At 42.5% G+C, this 19,954-nt stretch overlaps 1 protein-coding gene across 19 annotated transcripts in view; it reads left to right on the forward strand.

Moving 5' to 3' along the window:
* ERC1 (ELKS/RAB6-interacting/CAST family member 1) overlaps positions 1-19,954 on the forward strand; it is a 292,154-nt gene that overhangs the window by 118,474 nt on the left and 153,726 nt on the right. The window lies entirely within an intron of this gene.

The raw sequence follows: 19,954 nt of genomic DNA on the forward strand, positions 1-19,954 counted from the left end.
AAATGGCATAATTGTCAGGAGTTTTGCAAAAAAGGAAATGGTTTAAAGGCTCTAATTTAAAAAGTCATCTCTGTCCTCTGGAGGAAAATGTTAAACTAGTTCTTCTAAGTACAAATAGTTACCATTTCTGCCTCTAAAATACAAATAGTAGAATTTCTCTCTCTTAAGTTTATGTGCTGCACTAGCCTTACAATAAAGTGATATTTGAATGTCAAAGGGTTTGCTGATATTTTGTTCATATTGCAAAAAATTACCTTATTACATTACTAATAGTCTTATCATGCTTAGTTTAATCTTTGCAAAGTTTTGAAGATTCTGGTGTTTGGTTCTTCCAGTAACTGGTGGTAGTGGTGGTTTCCCCTGCAAGTCTTTCCCATTTTTTATAACCTGAAGCAAAACTGAAAGCTTCATACTGAGACCATCAACACCTTCTCACTTCCCTTTAAGGGCTGTAACTCAGTGACAGAGCACATGCTTTCCACTCAGAAGGTCCTGAGTGTGATCACTGGCATCTATAGGCAGGACTGGGAAAGACCTGCGTCTGAAATCCTGGAGAGTTGCTGCCAGTCGATATAGACAGTTCTGACCTACATGGACCAATATGGGCAGCTTCATGTCTTCATTCGTATGTCAAGCTACTACAACTGTTCCTCCATTTTCTCTGCTACCTTTAGCTTCTTCCTCCGTTGTCCACCAACTTCATGCTGTGACCTCCCTAATCAGAGTGGTCCCAAACAGATTTAAAGTTTTTACATGACAGGGATGGACTTCTTTAAATATCGGTTGTAGAGAAGTTAGCTATTAAAATGTGACATTGGAAAGTGTGCCTATAAACTTTCCAGGAGACACTTGTTCTACCATGACTGAAATCTCAGTTATGGCTAGGTTCAAGTTCTCCCATGACATTTTAAAGAGACAGCTCCAAAACCCTTGTCTTAAGATGCTTATCTGTGCTTTGGCAGGGCTGAAGCCGAAATGCGATGGGACTGCACACAGGCAGCCACTTGGAGTGTGGCCAACTCTGTACAGTACTGTGTGCTTCCAGTGTGGAGGGGCTCCTTTACTGGAAGCTGAGCCCTGTAGCATTCTGGCTATGGCTGGGATGGCACGTAGGGTATGCACGGGGAGTACTGGGAGTGGAGTCCATTCAAGCACTTTCCCCATGGAGTTCTATGGAGAATATGCTTGGAGGGGCAACCTCTTCCCATGCACATTGACCACCATGCCCCACCTTGGCTATCGCTGGGGCAGTACAGGACCTAGCTTCCCATAAAGGAGCCCCCACACACCAGAAGCGCACAGTACTCCCTGTAGTTCCCCCGGGCTGAGATGTTGCTTACCATTTCCCATTGGGGTGACATTACACTGCAGCAATTCAAGTCTCCAGGCCCTATGCTGGCCCCGTCCTGCAAGGCCTGTTACCTTCCCTGAAGACAGGAAGAATATAAGAGGCTTCATGACTGAAGTGAACTTGGCCTCAGCAGTTTCCTTTCTGAAACAGAAAGGTCTCCTTTCTGTTGGTGTATTTGTTACTCGCTTGCTTGCTCACTCTATCTGCTTGTCTTGACCCCTGGCTTGTCTTGACCCCTGGCATATTTCTGACCTTGGCTACTGGTTTGTCTTGTGATTTCTGACTGTCTGCTTGGCTTGACCTCTGGTGTGACCTGACCTTTGGCTACCAGTTTTGATCCCTGAGCCCCAGCTGGTTGCCTCGTTCTCCTGGTTCCAGCTTCTAGCCTCGCGTCACCTTATGGCAGCTGCCTAAAGTTTAGCCCTGACATTTGGCCACTAAATTTCTGTTTTTATAATTTTCAACTCATGTTGGCAGTGAAGTATTTACATTTGTACAGATTATTTGGGAATGCTGCTACTGATTCTAAGACAAAGATTTTAAGATGCATGATGCTGGTAAACCATATAAGCCACAACTAGTGCAGAACTGCATGTTAAAAGGCAAACGTTGGCTTATCTACCTTGTATTTACCTCCCAACACTTATGGTGTGGGGTGGTTGGTTCAAAACTGAACTCCTAATGTAAAGAAATTAGCATGGAGGTGGCATATGATCCATGCAATGTCCAGATCTATTTTTTCTTTGAAATATAATTTGAACTAGGCTGACCTTAGGGGTGCTTATGAACTGCAGTTCAAGTTCTGGTTTGCCGCCATGGCAAGTGGAGTGGGAGCTTTAAGAAAGAGGAGAGCAGGTCCTTACCCACTGTCTCCCGCCTCATGCAGCTTCCTGCTGGGGCGGTGCTCGTCCCAAGTACCCCTGCGTGGCGCCATCATGCACATGTCATCTGCACATGTGTGGCTGCCATTGCGTGGTCAGCAACACCATGCTGACCACACAAATGGCACCTACAGATGCCATGTGTGCTGGCACTGTGCAGGAGTGCTTGGGATGAGCACCACCCCCACAGGAAGCTGTATGGGGCGGCAGAGAGCAGGTAAGGACCTGCTTTCCTCTTTCTTAAAGCTCCCACTCCCCTCCTCGCAGTGCTGATCCAGTGCTCGAATCATGGTTCTTCACACCCCTAGCTGACCCTGTTCTGCAGGGAAATGAAATAGACAGAGAAGTATGGCTTTCATAAACTAGGAATTTAAATAGCATTTAAATTTGTATTTTAAAAGTAGTCCAAGGACAGTCTCTTTCCTAGGCCAGATATTCAGAACAGATGGATGGAACCATCCCCCACCCCTTCCACAATACATTAAAAAAAAACCTGGCAAAAGTAAGATTATATGAATCTCCGTTCCAAGGAAGGCATTTCTCCCTTTCCCCAGTTTCTATCAGTTTATTCCTGGATCTTGAATATAGTACTTGGAAAGTTACAGTCCTGTTCTAGTCCATACTGGGTAGTTAAAACATTCTTAATGTACCTGAATGTGGTGTTTTTACTATTCTTTTAAATATATTTCCTTTAGATACTTGTAGGGTTCTAACATACAACCGTTTTCTCTGTGCTGTTCACATTGCATTTTGAATAACTTCTTGGGAAAATATTTAAGGAGGAAGAAGGTTTTTGAAGAGAAATAGATGAAGCAGAGTATTTTCATTTACCATGTTTATGTAAAACACTTAAATTACAATATATCTTGACGTTAGTATGTCCCAAAGTAAGCACATTATTCCAGTGTGGCATCATTAGAAGGATAGTTGAGGTGATCATTGAAGCAAATATATAGAGGGTTATTTTTCATCAATATTATGTGCATTTATTAATGGCAATTTTATATACCAACAATATCTAGTTGTTTAAAACCTTGAAATATTTTTTTTTTTGCAGTCTCTGATGTGACTTCCATGATTGAAAATATAAAACAGTAAAAGATTTAATAGTGGAGTTTACAGTTGTTAAAACTGAATCAAAATGTGGTCCAGCAGATGCCATCCAGGTTCAAGGTTCCTATTATCAATCAGCATCAGTGCAAGCCAACAGGTGGCAGACGTGGTTAAAGTTTGTTTGTTTAAGGGATGTGCATGAATCACATTTCAAGACATGATTCAGAACATATCCTCTGCCCCTTTAAAACAGAGGAGAGCAGGTGCATTGCTGCTGCTCCTCCAATCAGTGCACTCCTCCCAGCTAACTTGATATGTCGGCAGCACTCTCCCTGACACAGATGTGGTGTTGGAATGGGTACAGAGGTGCATCTAGGTAATTTTGGAGCCTGGAACTAGAGGCCTTTGGAGCCACCCCCGCCACCGTGACACCCATTTTAACACATGGGTTCTTGAGGGCACAAACAGCAACTGAACTCACAAGAATGTAAGAATATAAAACAGGTATATTTATGTAAATATGCACTAGCAGAAGCATCTCAAACACACAATATATTCCCATCCCACATTTCTTTCCCCACTCCCTTTAAAGCAGAGGTCATACTCAGCCACCCGGCATACTGGCAGGTCAGCACCACCCAGGACAGAATAAGGATTTGGAGGCCCCCCAGGGGTGTGTAGGCCCTGGACTTTGACCCAGAAGTCCAGGGGTAAGAGTGCCTTTGCATGGGTAACTGTGCCCCCATTGACTTGGGGGAGGGAGGAACACTTTTGGAGGGAATTTCAAAATGTATTCAAAGGGACTGGGAGACAGAGAAGAGCCCTTATGCAAGAAGAGGATACACCAGGAGGGAGAGAGGTTTGATTTTGTGGTTTTCTTTTCTCAGCATTGAGTATATTGTTGCTGGATCTCAGATTGACAAAGGGGGAACAAAAAAAGGAGGGAATTTCAAAATGTATTCAAAGGGACTGGGATGCAGAGAGAGACCCCATACATCAGGAGAAGAAGAAGGAATCAAGGGAGGTTTGATTTTTTAGCTTCTTTTCTTTTCTCAGCACTTGCAGTTCTATTGTTTGCTACTCTGTCTGGTTTTACTGGATCTCAGATTGACAAAGGCAGAACTTGGGTGCCTGCCTGTCTTGAACTGTGGTTTGGTCTGTTTGTGAGATGCTGTTGTGGTGAGAAATGTGGCAGCTCTCTGTGTGTTATTTCTTGGTGATTGCTGTGAGGAGCTCCATGTCTGGCCTACACTAACTTATGGCTCACTCACTGCTCTCGTCTGATCTGCAATCTGCATTGCACGATGTATTCAGTCAAAATGTGGCTGAAGACGTTGCTATAATTGAGCATATTGCTATGCTTCCTGGCTTCAAGGGTGCTGCTGTGTTGCAAAAGCTGTTGCAAGTAAGGACAGAGTCATAATTGTCTGTGAGAGAGCAACGTGTGCTGATATTACTGCAGCATAGGCACTGTGGGTGGCAGTGGATTCTGTGTCAGTGATTCTTTTTTTGTCATCTTTGGACTGTGTGTTTGGCAAAGTGTGGTGTTCTGTGTTGGGAGGGATTGTGTGCTGCTTCACAACGTTTTTAAAGACAGGGTTGCAAAATGTGTTCACAGTGCGCTCTGCTTGTTTTGCCCATAGGGAACAATGGGGAACTTGAATCACCCCATTGTTCCCCATGGGTAGGTCCTAGGGACACCAAAGTGGGTTGGGTGGTATGGTGTGATGGGTGCTACCTACCACCCAACCCACAAAAGAAACAGGCAAACAGGTGATTTTAAAAAAAAATTACCCTAAAGCCCCATAGAATCCTGTGGGATTTGCGGGGGCGGGGAGGAGTGTGTGTGTGTGTGTGTGTGTGTGTGTGTGTAGAGAGAGAGAGAGAGAGTTAGAGAGAGTTGCCATTTGCTTTTGTGGGTTGGTTGGTAGATAGCACACATCATGCCCTACCACCCAGCCCCTAGGAACCTACCCATAAGGCACAATGGGGTGATTAAAGTTCCCCATTGTTAACTATGGGTGAATCACGATTTTTTGGGGTAGATTTTCAATTTGTTGAACCAGCCACAAATGGCTGGCTGGTTCAACAAATCAATTCGTACACACCTCTAGTACAAGCTAGACATGGGAATGAAATGATGCAAGGAGGATCTAGAATGAGGATTTTTTTTTAGTATAGCAATAGCAATAGCACTTACATTTATATACCACTCTATAGCCGGAGCTCTCTAAGCGGTTTACAATGATTTTAGCATATTGCCCCCAACATTCTGAGTACTCTGGGTAGTATGGTAGTATGTATGTATGGTAGTAGTATGGTAGTAGTATGGGTAGTATGGTAGTAACATTCTGGGTTCTGGGTAGTATGAGATGTATAGAGTATGGAAGCTGTACTAAGTGGAGTAGATGGTGCAGTTTCATTAAAAAAAATTACAAATGCTGATTTTGGACAAAGATGTCTGTCTAAAATAATGAAAAAGCAAGAGCTACGTAGAGTTGCAATAATTAATCTGCTTCTAGATCTGACCTACACCTTTGAACTCTCCTGAGACCTATTTTAAGGGTTAGGTACAAAGTTGACTTCTCCCGTCCACCCCTCTCAGTTTTCAGTTCTGCTTCCTTTTCCCTTCCTCTATACTTATCTGTACATGGAATTTGTGTTTAAAACCTGGGTTTCCTGGTTTCAGGAAATAAAATCCACCCACCCCTCTCTGGAAACCCATTTGGGGCTTCTTGCTGGCACACATACAACAGGCTAGTTATATTTTCATGACTTTTATAGCAACAAGCTCTGTTTTCATTGGCATTGGTTACCTTGTCTTATAAATGCCATGGAAAAGTGAAGAGCAGTATAACAAAATGACGAGGACTTGTGGCAAAAGCTCACAAACAGAACTCCTAATTGACTGACTGAACTTGCTTGCATTCATTTAACAGTGCTATATTAGCTCTTGTCAAAGGCCTAGCTGTATTTTTGCTTTTGGATTGTGCCTAAGGCACAACTGAACAGAAGTGAATCTACTGTTTGAATAACATTGCAATGTGGATTTGCTTTTTTATTTATATAGTGATTTAAACTTAAGCTTTCATTTTTGTTATAAATATTTCATCAATAGAAAACATCAGATTGATAACTTGGAAAAATACAGTCAATGGAGGAGAGCTGGTCTTGTGGTACCAAGCATGACATGTCCCCTTTGCTAAGCAGAGTCCACGCTGGTTGCATATGAATGGGAGAGTAGATTCATGAGCCCTATAAGATATTCCCCTTAGGGGATGGAGCTGCTTTGGGAAGACCATCTGCCTTCTTGCATGTAGAAGGTTCAGAGTTCCCTCCCTGGCATCTCCAAGACAGGGCTGAGAGAGATTCCTACCTGCAACCTTGGAGAGACTGCTGCCAGTCTGTGTAGACAATACTGAGCTAAACAGACCAATGGTCTGACTCAATATTTGGTAGTTTCTGATGTCCAAGTCTCTTCCTTCCCAAGCGATATAGGAAGAGGCACTGGATACCTCCATAGATATGGTGTTTGGAAGTGGCTCTTGAGAAGACAGAAGTCAGACAAGGGAAGGCAGAAAGCTTTTGTTTTATTTCCTAAAGAAGCAAGCAAATAAATAGATAAATAAATAAATAAAGGGACAGGCTCCACTTGAACCAAAATGGAACCAGAATGCTAGTGCTGAGAAACATAAAGGTCAAAGAGCAGCTTTTAAAATGACACCTGGTGGATTTGTATCTGGTTCAGCAAGCAAAACCCCCTAAGGTGCAAAAGTGCAAACATTTCAGATTAACCAGAAGGGGACAGAATAGAACCAGGAGTAGAGCAGACAGAAACACATGACAGCTGGTCAAAAAGATCAAATGATATGGAGACAGCACATGCCAACGCCAGGTAAGATACTTAGTGTGTAGGTGTTTATATATGCCAGAAGCCTCTGAACCACAATGGGCAAACTGGAGTGCTTGGTTGCTAATAAAAGCATAGACATAGTGGACATGATGGAGAACTGGTGGAATGGTGAGAACCAGTGGGACACTGATATTCCTGGATACAAACTCTACAGAAAGGGCAGGGAGCGAAGTGTTGGGGGACTAGCACTGTATATTAAAGAAGGGATAGAATCCTAGGAGGACCAGAGTCCTCCACAGAATCATTATGGATGACAATACAAGGAACGAAAGGAAATGTGTTACAAGGGGCATGCTATCGACCTCTGGATCAAAGCTCTGAGAGGAACCTTGAGTTGGAGGAGCAAATCAGAGAGGCATCAAGGAGAGAGACAAAGCTGTAATAATGGGTGACCAAACCACCTTGGGATTGTTTTAATGAAAGGAGGTATATAAATGTAACTAATAAATAAAATAAATAAAAATTACCTTCACATAGACTGGGCAAATACTCATGTGGATATTCAGGGAGGCCAGATTTCTAGACATGCTAAATGACTGTGCATTAGAACAATTGGTTGCAGAAGCAACCAGAGAGAAGGCGACCTTGAATTTAATCCTGAATATGCCCAGGACCTGGTGCAACATATCAGAGCTGTAGAACCATTGGCGAACAATGACCATAGTGTGATCCGATTGAGCTTATATGTGAGAGGAGCACTGCCAAGAAAGTCCAATATAGATGCGTTGGACTTCAGAAGAGGAAACTTCTCAAAAGTGAGGGGACTGGTAGAAAGGAAGCTGAAAGGGAAAGTCAGAATCACTACAGAAAGCATGGAACTTATTTAAAACCACAATAATAGAAGCTCATTGGAAGCTCAAGAGGAAAGGTACCTCTTGAAAAAGTTCAGGAGGACACCAGCATGCCTTATAAGTAGAGACAGGGAAGCTATAAAAGGGAAGAAGACTTCCTTCAGAAAATGGAAGTCCTGCCCAAATGAAGAGAACAGAAAGGAACATAAACCCTAGCAAAAAAAATAAAATAAAAATGCAAAGATACAATAAAGGATGCAAAAAGAGAGGTTGGGAAGTATACAGCTAGAATTGTCAAGGGGAATAACAAAAACTTCTTAAAATATCAGAAGCAGAAAACCTGCCAGGGATGCGGATGGACCCTTAGATGATGTGGGCATGAAAGGGATTATTAAGGAGAATAAGGAGATTGCAGAGAAGCTGTATGAGGTCTTCGCATCTGTTTTCATGACGAAGGGTCCTAGCCATATTCCCACTCCAAAACTGAACTTCTCAGGCTTGGAGGCTGAAGAACTGGGCCAGTTTGAGCTGACGATAGAGGATGTTCTAAACTGTCCTGAAAAACTAAAAATTTACAAATCGCCAGGGCCAGATGGCATCCACACAAGAGTTCTGAAGGAACTCAAATGTGAAATTGTGGATCTCCTACCAATAATATGTAGCTTGTTCCTACAATCAGGCTCTGTAGCAGAGGACTGGAGAGTAGTTAAAGTCACTCTTACTTTCAAAAAGTGATCCGGGGGAATCCAGGAAACTATAGGCCGGTTAGCTTAACTTCTGTGCTGGTTTAATTCATGGAAAGCATACTTAAGTACAAAATTGTTAAACATACAGAAGAACAGGCCTTCCAGAAATCATGCTGGTTCTACTTCAGCAAGGACAAATATTGTCTCACTAGCCTTTTGGTGTTCTTGGAGAGCAGGGCCGGCTCTAGGGGATCTGGCGCCCAGATGCAACACTCTGTTGAGCGCCCTTAGTTATCGTGAAAAATAAAAATTTGAAATACAATTAGTGTGTATTCAAAATTTAATACACAAAGATTTTATGTAATTATGTACATAACATTGTATATAATATAATTATGTATTATTATTATTATTATTTTATTATTATTTTGCATTTATATCCCGCTCTTCGTCCAAGGAGCCCAGAGTGGTGTACTACATACTTAGGTTTCTCCTCACAACAACCCTGTGAAGTAGGTTAGGCTGAGAGAGAAGTGACTGGCCCAGAGTCACCCAGCAAGTCTCAGGGCTGAATGGGGATTTGAACTCGGGTCTCCCCGGTCCTAGTGGGTTTCAGGCAGATTGGGTGGAAGATACTGTATGGGACGGAAGTCTTAGGAAGAAGGCTGAAGATGGAGTCAGATCTGAAGGAGGAAGGGCAGGCAAAGAGCTAAGGTGCCTGTTCCCTTTCAGGAAGTCAGTTTACCAGGGAAGAGAGTCATTGCTGGCTAGATACTGATGACCTGGGGAATGGCTACCCAGTTTTAATAGTTAATTTGTTTTAATTGTTTATCATGTTGTGAATCGCCCTGAGCCATTTTGGAAGGGCAGTATATAAATCTAATAAATAAATAAAGAGAGACCAGATTGAGGACTGCAAAAATTCAAGCAAGCCATCAGGGAACAGCAGCCAAGCCTGTTTGAAAAATTCAAGGCTGAAGAATCCATCCCAGCTGTCAGAAGGCAGGCCTGGCTTAGAACCATCCAAGGCCTGTGGCATTTAAAGAGATAGCACACCTTTGTCATCAGCTTCTGTGATTGCCACTTGAAAGGACAATTAGGGGGAACTGATGGAAATGTCAGTTACAGATTCAAACTAATACAATAGGAGGAGAGCTGGTCTTGTGCTGGCAAGTATGACTTGTCCCCTTAGCTAAGCGAGCTCCGCCCTGGTTGCATATGAATGGGACCCTTGATGTGTGAGCACTGGAAGAGATTCCCCTCAGGGGATGAAGCTGCTCTGGGAAAAGCAGAAGGTTTCAAGTTCCCTCTCTGACTTCTCCAAAGATAGGGCTGAGAGAGATTCCTGCCTGCAACCTTGGAGAAGCTGCTGCCTGTCTGTGAAGACAATACTGAGCTAGATAGACCAATGGTCTGACTCAGTATATGGCAGTTTCCTGTCTTCCTATGTTCCTACACACAAATAATGCGCCATGCACAGTGTGGCACACAAAAACATTATATCTCACCTCCAGCCCCTCACCTCTGGCTCTGATTTTACAAGAAGTAAGGTCTCCAGGATAGCTGAGAAGAGATAAGTATCTGCCTCTCAAGCTATATTATTTATGGCATATAGAAGAACAGGTTCATTTCTCATGGGGTTATGAAATCGCATGGCTCCTCTGTCCCTTACAGATTATTATTACATTTATATCCTGCTCTTCCTCCAAGGAGCCCAGAGCGGTGTACTACATACTTAAGTTTCTCTTTCACAACAACCCTGTGAAGTAGGTTAGGCTGAGAGAGAAGTGACTGGCCCAGAGTCACCCAGCTACTGTAGTTTCATGGCTGAATGGGGATTTGAACTCCGGTCTCCCCAGTCCTAGTCCAGCACTCTAACCACTAAACCACATTTATACACATGCTACATGGAAGATGCTGAAAGGCATCATCTCATACTGCACGGGATATGGCAATGGTAAACCCCTCCTATATTCTACCTAAGACAACCACATGGCTCTGTGGTCACCCGGAGTAGACACCAACTCAATAGCACACTTTACCTTTACATGTCCAGAACTGAATGCGGAGTGAGAGTGTGTGTGTGTGTGAGAGAGAGAGAGAGAGAGAGAGAGATATCTGTATGTATATTCTTTAAACTAAGGTGTAACATATAAGTAAGGTATTCATTACAGCAATTCACTGGCCAGCATGAACAACCACTCACAAAATCCTTCTTACTCCCCTCTATCTCATAATTGAAACTTACACAAGATCACACACAGGCTTTTTTCTTTGTGCCAATTAATCTCAATTTTGTGGATACATTCATGATTAAGCAGGCAAATCACTCAAGTAGTCCTTGCTCCTTATTTTCACCCTTTTAAAAATAGTCCCTACCTATGCCTGTAAATTCTACTCAATTAACTCAAAATAATCATACTGAAAATTAAATTGAACATTATACTGCATTAAGCAACTAAAACATACTGCATTTTTGCCCTGGATTCCACAGGCACTGCATATTTTGCATTCAATACTCGGCCATCCCCAGAATCACAGACACAGAGTGTTTCCATGCCTGGTATCTCCACATTTCACAAAGCATACATCCCCCATAAGCACCCCTCCATTTTTGCTTACTGTTTTTGAAATAGGAATGATAAAGGATGCTTCCTCTTTGAAATGAGACTGTGCCTGTGGTCTTGCTCGCTCCCCATGTCTCCTTTCTCCTAGCTCAGAGCAAGCAAGGGGAGGAGGAGAGCCTCTTTCTACGTGGCTCTGGTCAAGTTTGTTTGAGAGTACCTTTGCAAAACAAAGAGAGTCCCTTTGTTTTGACTTGATGACTTGTTGACTCAGACTGAGCCAGAGCCCAGAGGGGGCAGCTGGGAGAACAAAGGGAAGCCACCCCACCCACCCCCACCTCTGTGAGTCTGTCTGTCTTTGCATTGCAATCCACTTCCAAATCCACTTGGCTGCAGAGAAGAAAGAGACAGAAAAGCCTGTTGCTTTTCTTCAAGTTCCATCGGCACCTTCCCAGACTCCAGTGGGTGGCGCTCCGATGCAACGCATCTCTTGCTTCATAGGAAAAGCCGGCCCTGTTGGAGAGTGTTAACAGGCATGTGGATAAAGGTGATCCGGTTGACAGTATGACATAGTACAGGTAGGCCTCCCTATATGCAGACCCAACATCCGCATCCACAGTCGAGTGATTTACATCCGAACTCTCTATACGCAGGGGGGGCAACAGCAGAAAAGGGGTTAATTCCATGTATCAATGGGTCGGGGGCAGCTGGAAATGAGCTCAGAGGACATTTTGTGGAAGAGAGACACTTTGTGGCTCATTTGTTTTTTGTTTTTAAAAAACAACCTCAATATTTTTGCAGAATTTTAGGCATTTTGGAACAGGGGGCATCTTCAGATTTCTGAAGGCCTGTGGAGCACAGTAGTGAACTTTATTTGACCAGTTCTTGTGGGGTTTTTGGTGTGTGTTTTTAGTCTGGGAACCTAACCCCCACAATCTCATAGACTCAATTACTCATCTGCGTTTTCATTAGTAATATGCAGGAACAGAACCCCTGCGGATAATGAGGTACATCAGTATACTTGGACTTACAAAAAGCTTTTGACAAAGTTCCCCAGCAAAGGCACTTGAGTAAATTTAGAAGTCCTGGGATAAGGGGACAGGTTCATTTGTGGATTGGTAACTGGTTGAAGGACAGAATATAAAGGGCAGGAATAAATGGAAAGACAAGGCTACAGCATCTGGGGCTTTTTAGTTTGGAAAAGAGGTAACTATGGGGAGAGATGATAGAGTTGTATAAATCATGTATGGAGTAGAGAGAGTGGACAGAGAAATTTTTCTCCCTCACAAAACTAGAACCAGGGGGTCATCCCATGAAAGTGAAGACCAGGGAATTTAGGACCAATAAAAGGAAGTACTTTTTCACACAGCCTGATCCAGCAGGGCTGCTGTTATGTTCTTATGGTATCTAAAATACGTTTTTGACCCCAATACTAAATTCTGTAGGATTGCAAGGGAAAGCGGTCTCATCTAGGGAGGAGCTTTTGTTAAAAGCTTAACTTTTTCAGGCTACTCAACTCACTTTCCAGTCTCTTCCTCACTATAGAGTTGCTTCACACATTACATGAAAGTGGATATGCTATCATGTCATAGTGTGTTATATGATTAGATATTTTTGTCACCCATGTACTCTATCAAAACAGCTGTGATTGATCCTGTTTCTATTAAATACAGTCAGCAAAGATATTTAGCCATATTGCACATTTCAGGTAGAAGCAGGTGTATATCACACATTTCATGTATTCTCATTCTACTGTAGTGTGTGAACACCCATTCCTATAGATGTTTATTTAAAAGTAAATTCCACTGTGTTCAATAGGGCCACCCAGGTGAACATATGTAGGATTTCCCACCTCAATACCTATTGACCCTACAGTCTCTTCTCTGCTATGGTTCCACTTATCTCATGCACGATCCTGACTACAGTTTAAAATGCTGGTTAATTCCAATATCAAATTATGCAAATCTGTTCTAAAATACATAAAAAGCAGTCTATGTATGTACATAGTTATTAACTTCAGTTAAATAAATGTTATAATAGAAGTTACTGACAGGATGTTTTTGGGGCCCGTAATGACAAATAAAACAAATGAAGACATTCTGCAAGATAATATAGGTAATATTTTATAAGTTGTTAAAATGAACTGGAATAAAATGAATGACAGCAGAGAGAAGGTTAAAAAACTATTGAAAGGATGGGGTGAAATGAATTTTGTACTGAACTGGATTTTCAGAGATTAATGGAAAGTTCCAGTCTCTCAGTTCTCTCATGACCTATGAAGAATGAGCAGTGTGAACAACTGTTCTTGATCATATATATACTGATATTCACAGAGAGAAACTGATTATCCAACCATGTTGGAGTTTCTTGCATAAAGCTGGAAGAAGAGTGTGATATAAATCTGATATTGCATTTCCATTTTTCTTCCATAGATGGCACACTTGCAAAGAGAACATTTCTCACCACCTTAAATATTTTTTTTAAAGCCTCTTCGGTTAACTGTCAACAGAACAGATGGGATGCAGACAGAGCCCTAATCTTCTCTGGGTCATCTGCTGAAGCAAAGGAGGTCAAAACAATATCTAATCAAAGGCTGTCCAAATGTCTGGTGTTGTACATTGCTGAATAGTCATTCTCTGGTTTAACAGCTTCGAAGCCTGTGTTATTCTAAAACAGCAATTCTTAAAATTTGTTTTATTGTAAGCTACTGTTCACCGCATGGGAGGCCATTGAGAAAGCTTTTGCATGGCAGCTTATCCACTCCGTGCCTGTGGCATTAAAAGAGCCATTTGTCACAAGAACAACCTGGAAATCTCCACATTAGGCAGGAAATCTACATGATGAGCAGCTGTCAACATGGCCATTAAAGCCTTTCAGGTGGCCTCTCATGTAGCAGCTCAAGTATAAAAATGGGCCTGAATAATAACAACTTGACTGATAAAGGATCTTGGTGGCACTGGGCATGTGCATACCTAGTAACCTAATCCACTTCTTAGGAATTCTTTCCCTTACCATTCATTATTTTTGTTGAAGAACTAAATGCACAGCTGAGGTCCCAATGCTACCACTTCAAGAGGCATTTTATCACCCAAGCTTTTTTACACATCTGTAGGTCAGCTCCCAGGAGATTAGAGGCCAACACTATATGTAATATTCATTTCTTGAGGAAAAATTAACATGTGTTTTGAGTGCAATGCTCCAATTAACTAATGAGAGCTATTCTCAAAAAGCTCTTCATGGCTCTGTTTCTTATGTTTCTTCATTGGGCATAGTCCATATTAATGTGTTTACCACTGCGCCACCAGCCCCTGGTGGCGCAGTGGTAAAACTGCCGCCCTGTAACCAGAAGGTTACAAGTTCGATCCTGACCAGGGGCTCAAGGTTGACTCAGCCTTCCATCCTTCCGAGGTCGGTAAAATGAGTACCCAGAATGTTGGGGGCAATATGCTAAATCATTGTAAACCGCTTAGAGAGCCCCGGCTATAGAGCGGTATACAAATGTAAGTGCTATTGCTATTGCTATTGCTATTAATAAAAGATCCAAAAATAGTTCTACCTGATGGGAGGAATGGATAGTTCCAGTCCCCCCCCCAGCCCCACTCCCGAATTATTGAGGCCACTGATAAAAATCGATCAATGGATAAGGCTAGGTTTGCCATTCTGGACCTTACTTCTAGACTTTGAAGAGCAGGAATCCTTACCCCAATATAGATGCTGAATCCTTACCCCAATATAGATGCTGAATTCAGAATGAGGCTGAGCTGGGAGATGCAGCAGTGTCTAGGCTTCTCCTGCTCCCAGATTGGCAAGTGGGGGAGAGGTTTGTTAGTTTGTTTAGCAAATCTATTGACCGCCTGACTTCCTTAGACTCGAGGCAGTTTACATAAAATAAAACAGTGGGTGAGGAAAGAAAGAAAAGGGGGGCCCCACAACACACACACATACGAAAAACTAAAAGCCTGGCAGAATAGATAAGTTTTCAGAAGCTTCTTAAAGGACAGAAGGGAGGGAGCATTACAGAATCTCAGGAGGCAAGGTGTCCCATAAGGAGGGGGCTGCAACAGAGGCGGCCCTCCCACAAGCCTGGGCCCCATGTACCTCCCCTGGGCCCGGAACTCTAAGAAGGCCCACCTGAGATGACCTTACAGGGTGAGTCAAAGTTGGATGAGAGAGAAGGTCCTGAAGGTACACAGGCACCAAGCCCTGAAAGGTTTTATAGGTGATAACCAGCACTTTGAATTGGATCTGGAAGTGAACTGGCAGCCAATGCAGCAACCTCAGCAAACGTAAAACATGATCATATTTTCTGCTGCCCATAAGCAGCCAGGCCACAGCATTTTGAGCCAGCTGAGGCTTCTGAGTAGTCTTCAAAGACAATCCCAGGTAGTGTGCATTGCAATATTCCAACTGAGGTGATGAGGGCATGAGTTATAGTTGCCTAGGCCTGCCGGTTGAAGTAAAGCCGCAATTGGCGCACCAGTCGAAGCTGGGCAAAGGCTCTCCTGGCCACGGCTTCCACCTGCTGTTCCAGCAGGGTGGCGATGTACATTTGGGTATCATCAGCATACTGATGATACCTCACCCCGAACCGACGGATGACTTCACCCAGCGGCTTCATATAGATGTTAAAAAGCATGGGGGCAAGGACTGAGCCCTGCAGCATACCGCAAGAGAGAGGCCTTGGGCTAGAGCACACACCTCCAATGCAAACTGTCTGAAACGTCACTAAGGTAGGAACGGAACCAGCTCAAAACTGTGCCCACGATTCCTAACCCTTGCAGATGATCCAGAAGGATACCATGGTCGATGCTATCAACATCCGCTGAGAGATCTAATAGAACCAAGAGAGGCACACTCCCCCTCATCTCAGAGCGGCCAGTGCCATTTCCATGCTGTGCTGTGGCCTAAACCCCGACTGAAAAGGGTCAAGAAAATCCACTTTATCTAGGATTCTCTGTAGTTGAGCAGCAACGACTTTCTCCAAAACCTTCCCTAAAAAGGGAAGATTGGAGATTATCTAATATATAAAATTATCTAATATTTCTGGGTCCAGGGAAGAAGACTTCAGGAGAAGACCACTGCTGCTTTCAAAGCTAGAGGAACCTCTCCCTCCCTGAGTGATGAATTCACTAGCTCCTGGACCCAGGACCTCATACACACCCCGGCCAAGATGCAACTTTTCTGACCTCTTTAAAAATAGATGTAGAAATTGATCTAGAGTTCAAAATTGAAACAGAATGGTATTCTGAATATGCACATCAGCTTTCATTAAAGCAATACTTTAACCTGCAAAGCAGAAACTGCAGAACAAAAATGTACGCTAGCGTTCCACAAGCACTAGCAGAAAACATTCATGCAGTGTGTAATAATTAGGTTCTATAGCAGTTCTTGTGCTTGTGAGAATGGAAGATTTCATTTGGATTTGGATTCATTTTTATAATGCAACACTCTAGAGTGACATGTAAAAACCCCTTCAGTGCTCAGAATATGTTAGGCTATGCAGTTGGATAGGTCCAATACACACCATGTTGGACATTATCAGAATGAATTCCACAATGAAAGGAGGGAACTCCGACTACTTTTCCTCCTATCATGGAATTTTATTTGACTTCCATCATGCCTGTCAAACCTCCTCCCCACAACTGCCCTCTCCTCATTCCCCTCTCTTCTGCCTTCCTCTGCCCCCTCTCCACACTCCCCTCCTTTACCTGGACATGAGGACAGCAGTGTGATGTCATATTCTGACCTGGCTGCTTGCCTCGCATTTCCATTTCTGCTTTAAAAGCACCTTTTTTTCCTTTTAAGGTCCTTAGGACTCCAAGCCGGCACAGTGGATTGTGGAGGATTGTCATTCTTTTAATGGATGCAGCCAAAATACTAATCCTACCAATAAGAAAGTGTTGTTCTGAGAAGCAAGTCTTAACTTCTACTTGAGAAACTGTTCGAGAATGTATCTTGATGTAACTCATTAATCTTGAAGCAAGAAAGAGAAACTTGAAAAGGCCTTATGGTTCATCCTGGTGTATATCTCTGGATACCTAACCATGGATATTGGCGTATTCCCAGAAAATCAGAAGCCCTCTGGCTGGAAGTACCACAAAGTGACAATTTGCAACACTTTTTAATACGCACACTCACACACTTCTATGACACACTCAGTGTCATAAAAGAAATATACACCATTATAGGAATGCCATATAATCTGTACTGTCATTTAGCCCTGATGGCCTTGTAGATCCTAATCTCAGATTCTGTTCTGCCCCTTTAAGAAACATATTGTGGGATGTCTTCCTTCTGTTCATGAAAGAGAGCTGCTTTATTGCCAAAAAGTATATTTCACTTGCCTTACTGATTTTGGAGTGGAATAGAATGTATGACACACATATGGAGAACTTCCATCCATTCTTTCTTTCTCTGTAACCTACAGTTCTGTAATGATGTAGTGATATTCCAGGATAAACACAGAAAATGAGATGTTGCTTCCCTGACTGGTCATTAGGGATATTACTTCAGACTTTGTAAAGTGTAGGAGTTTCCTTCTTGGCTTTGATCAACACTTTTCTTTTCTTTCTGTTGTGAAGTGACATGTAGCTTCCATTCATTTTCTTAGATTGATGATATCTATAGTGATAGTTACATTTCTGGAAGAGCCTTAATACTCTAGGATTCAGTGACTTCAGTTCAAAATACTTCAACTCCCATCTTGTCTATCAAACGGTACACCGCCATGCCCTCTAAGCTTCTACACTCAAGCAAGCCATGTATCTTGAGGCCAGTTCTGTAATCCAGTACTACTACAACCCAGTATAATTCAGTGCAGAAAACAACTAATTTCACTAGACTTTATCTGTCTGAAGTCAGGATTTCTCAGCTAAAAATGGGTCTCATATAATAGCTTTATGCCAAATAATAGCTCTAGTCTGCATTTTATGCGTTCTTCACAAATGGAGCAAGACCCACATCATCATTTTCTGAGTTAATCACAGTGATCTTTTTATAAAAGACCCATTCTAATGTATTTCAAGTTGACTGCGTCTCTAGTTTTATAATAGTTCCAAACACAGATTAAGGTGCCGGTTCATTAGTAAGATGATTTTAACTTGGACTCTGTGCATAACATTTTTTGTCTTGCATTCATCTTTGAGTGGTGGTCTAACTGTGACAATCTTGTATGTGATGTGTATGGAAAGCATAACTTAATTCAGGAGCCCTGTATTTCTCCAATACATTGCTTATTATAGGGTGGAATTTATTGCCAGTACACTTACTGTATACAAACCTACCTAATCTGAAGTGCTGGGAAGAGAAATGGGAATGGTTTGCTATCTTATGTATGTAGAAAATATAGTAATATTTCTAGAGTCTTGCTTGAACTGTGCAACTACTAGGCATTCATGTGCTGATGAATTAGTGCCCAATTATCAGAACGTAAAACAGGCCTGTCTTGTCATCTTCAGATTCCTACATTAAGGGGATCTTTTCTCTGGAGATCAAAGCTTGTATTGTTTTGCTATAAGAATGTGTTTAAGTGCCACCAATTCCAATAATCTCCTATCCCTTTGTGCTAGGGCTGCACAGCTTTGCTCCCCCAGCTGTTGTTGGACTATAACCCCCATCATCTCTGACTATTTGCCAGCAGGATGATGGAAATTGCAATCCAACAGTAGCTAGAGGGTGAAAGATGTGCAGACGTGCTTTATGGCCTAGTTGCTTAGAAATGGCTCTAAAACTGAAGCCAGATTTTCATCAAGAGTGTAGAACTTGCATATAATCTAACTAGTACTTTTGTCTTAGAAATACACATGTTTGATTTAACCTTCTGAATCATTGTTAGTGCCACCATTAATTCTGTAATGGGGTAGAGGGAAGGTTTTTCTATACATAGAAAACTGTCATGTCAGGAAGAGAAGGCTCGGCTAGAAATGGTCACCCTTATGTTTAGCTCTGGTTGCCTGGAGTACTTTTCACCAACTACCAGCTGAAGTTCCTTCCTGGAGTAGACCTGGTCATAGTAAATCATGCCCTATTAGTATCCAGATTTGACTACTGTAATGAACTCCACATAGGGCTGTCCTGCTCAAAAACTGTAGTGGAATCTGAATGTGGAAGTCCAGTCGCATGGAACATATTAGTCCAATGTTGTTCCACCTAGATTGGCTTCCTATTCACTTCTGGGTCCAAGTCAAAGTGTTTTACCTTGGGGGGTCCACTCAACCAAAAAGGCAGCTTAGGGATATTTTAATGTATAAATAAATAGTCTAAACTAATAATATAAATATTAGTTCTCTGTGTATCTGGAATATTTGTATAGAGGAGCATTCAGTCGCATAAACCCATACCAGCAATCCGAAGTATTACGGTCCAGATAAGTTTTGCCACCTCATGAGAGGAGAGCTGGTCTTGTGGTAGCAAGCATGACTTGTCCCCTTAGCTAAGCAGGGTCCACCCTGGTTGCATATGAATGGGAGACTAGAAGTGTGAGCCCTGTAAGATATTCCCCTTAGGAAATGGAGCTACTCTGGGAAGAGCAGAAGGTTCCAAGTTCCCTCCCTCACATCTCCAAGATAGAGCTAAGAGAGATTCTTGCCTGCAACCTTGGAGAAGCCGCTGCCAGTCTGTGTGGACAATACTGAGCTTGATGGACCTATGGTCTGACTCAGTATATGGCAACTTCCTATGTTCCTATGACTGTCCAGGACATATTTTCAGGAGCCA

Source organism: Hemicordylus capensis, chromosome 5 (genome assembly GCF_027244095.1).
Source record: "Hemicordylus capensis ecotype Gifberg chromosome 5, rHemCap1.1.pri, whole genome shotgun sequence".
Lineage (NCBI taxonomy): Eukaryota > Metazoa > Chordata > Lepidosauria > Squamata > Cordylidae > Hemicordylus > Hemicordylus capensis.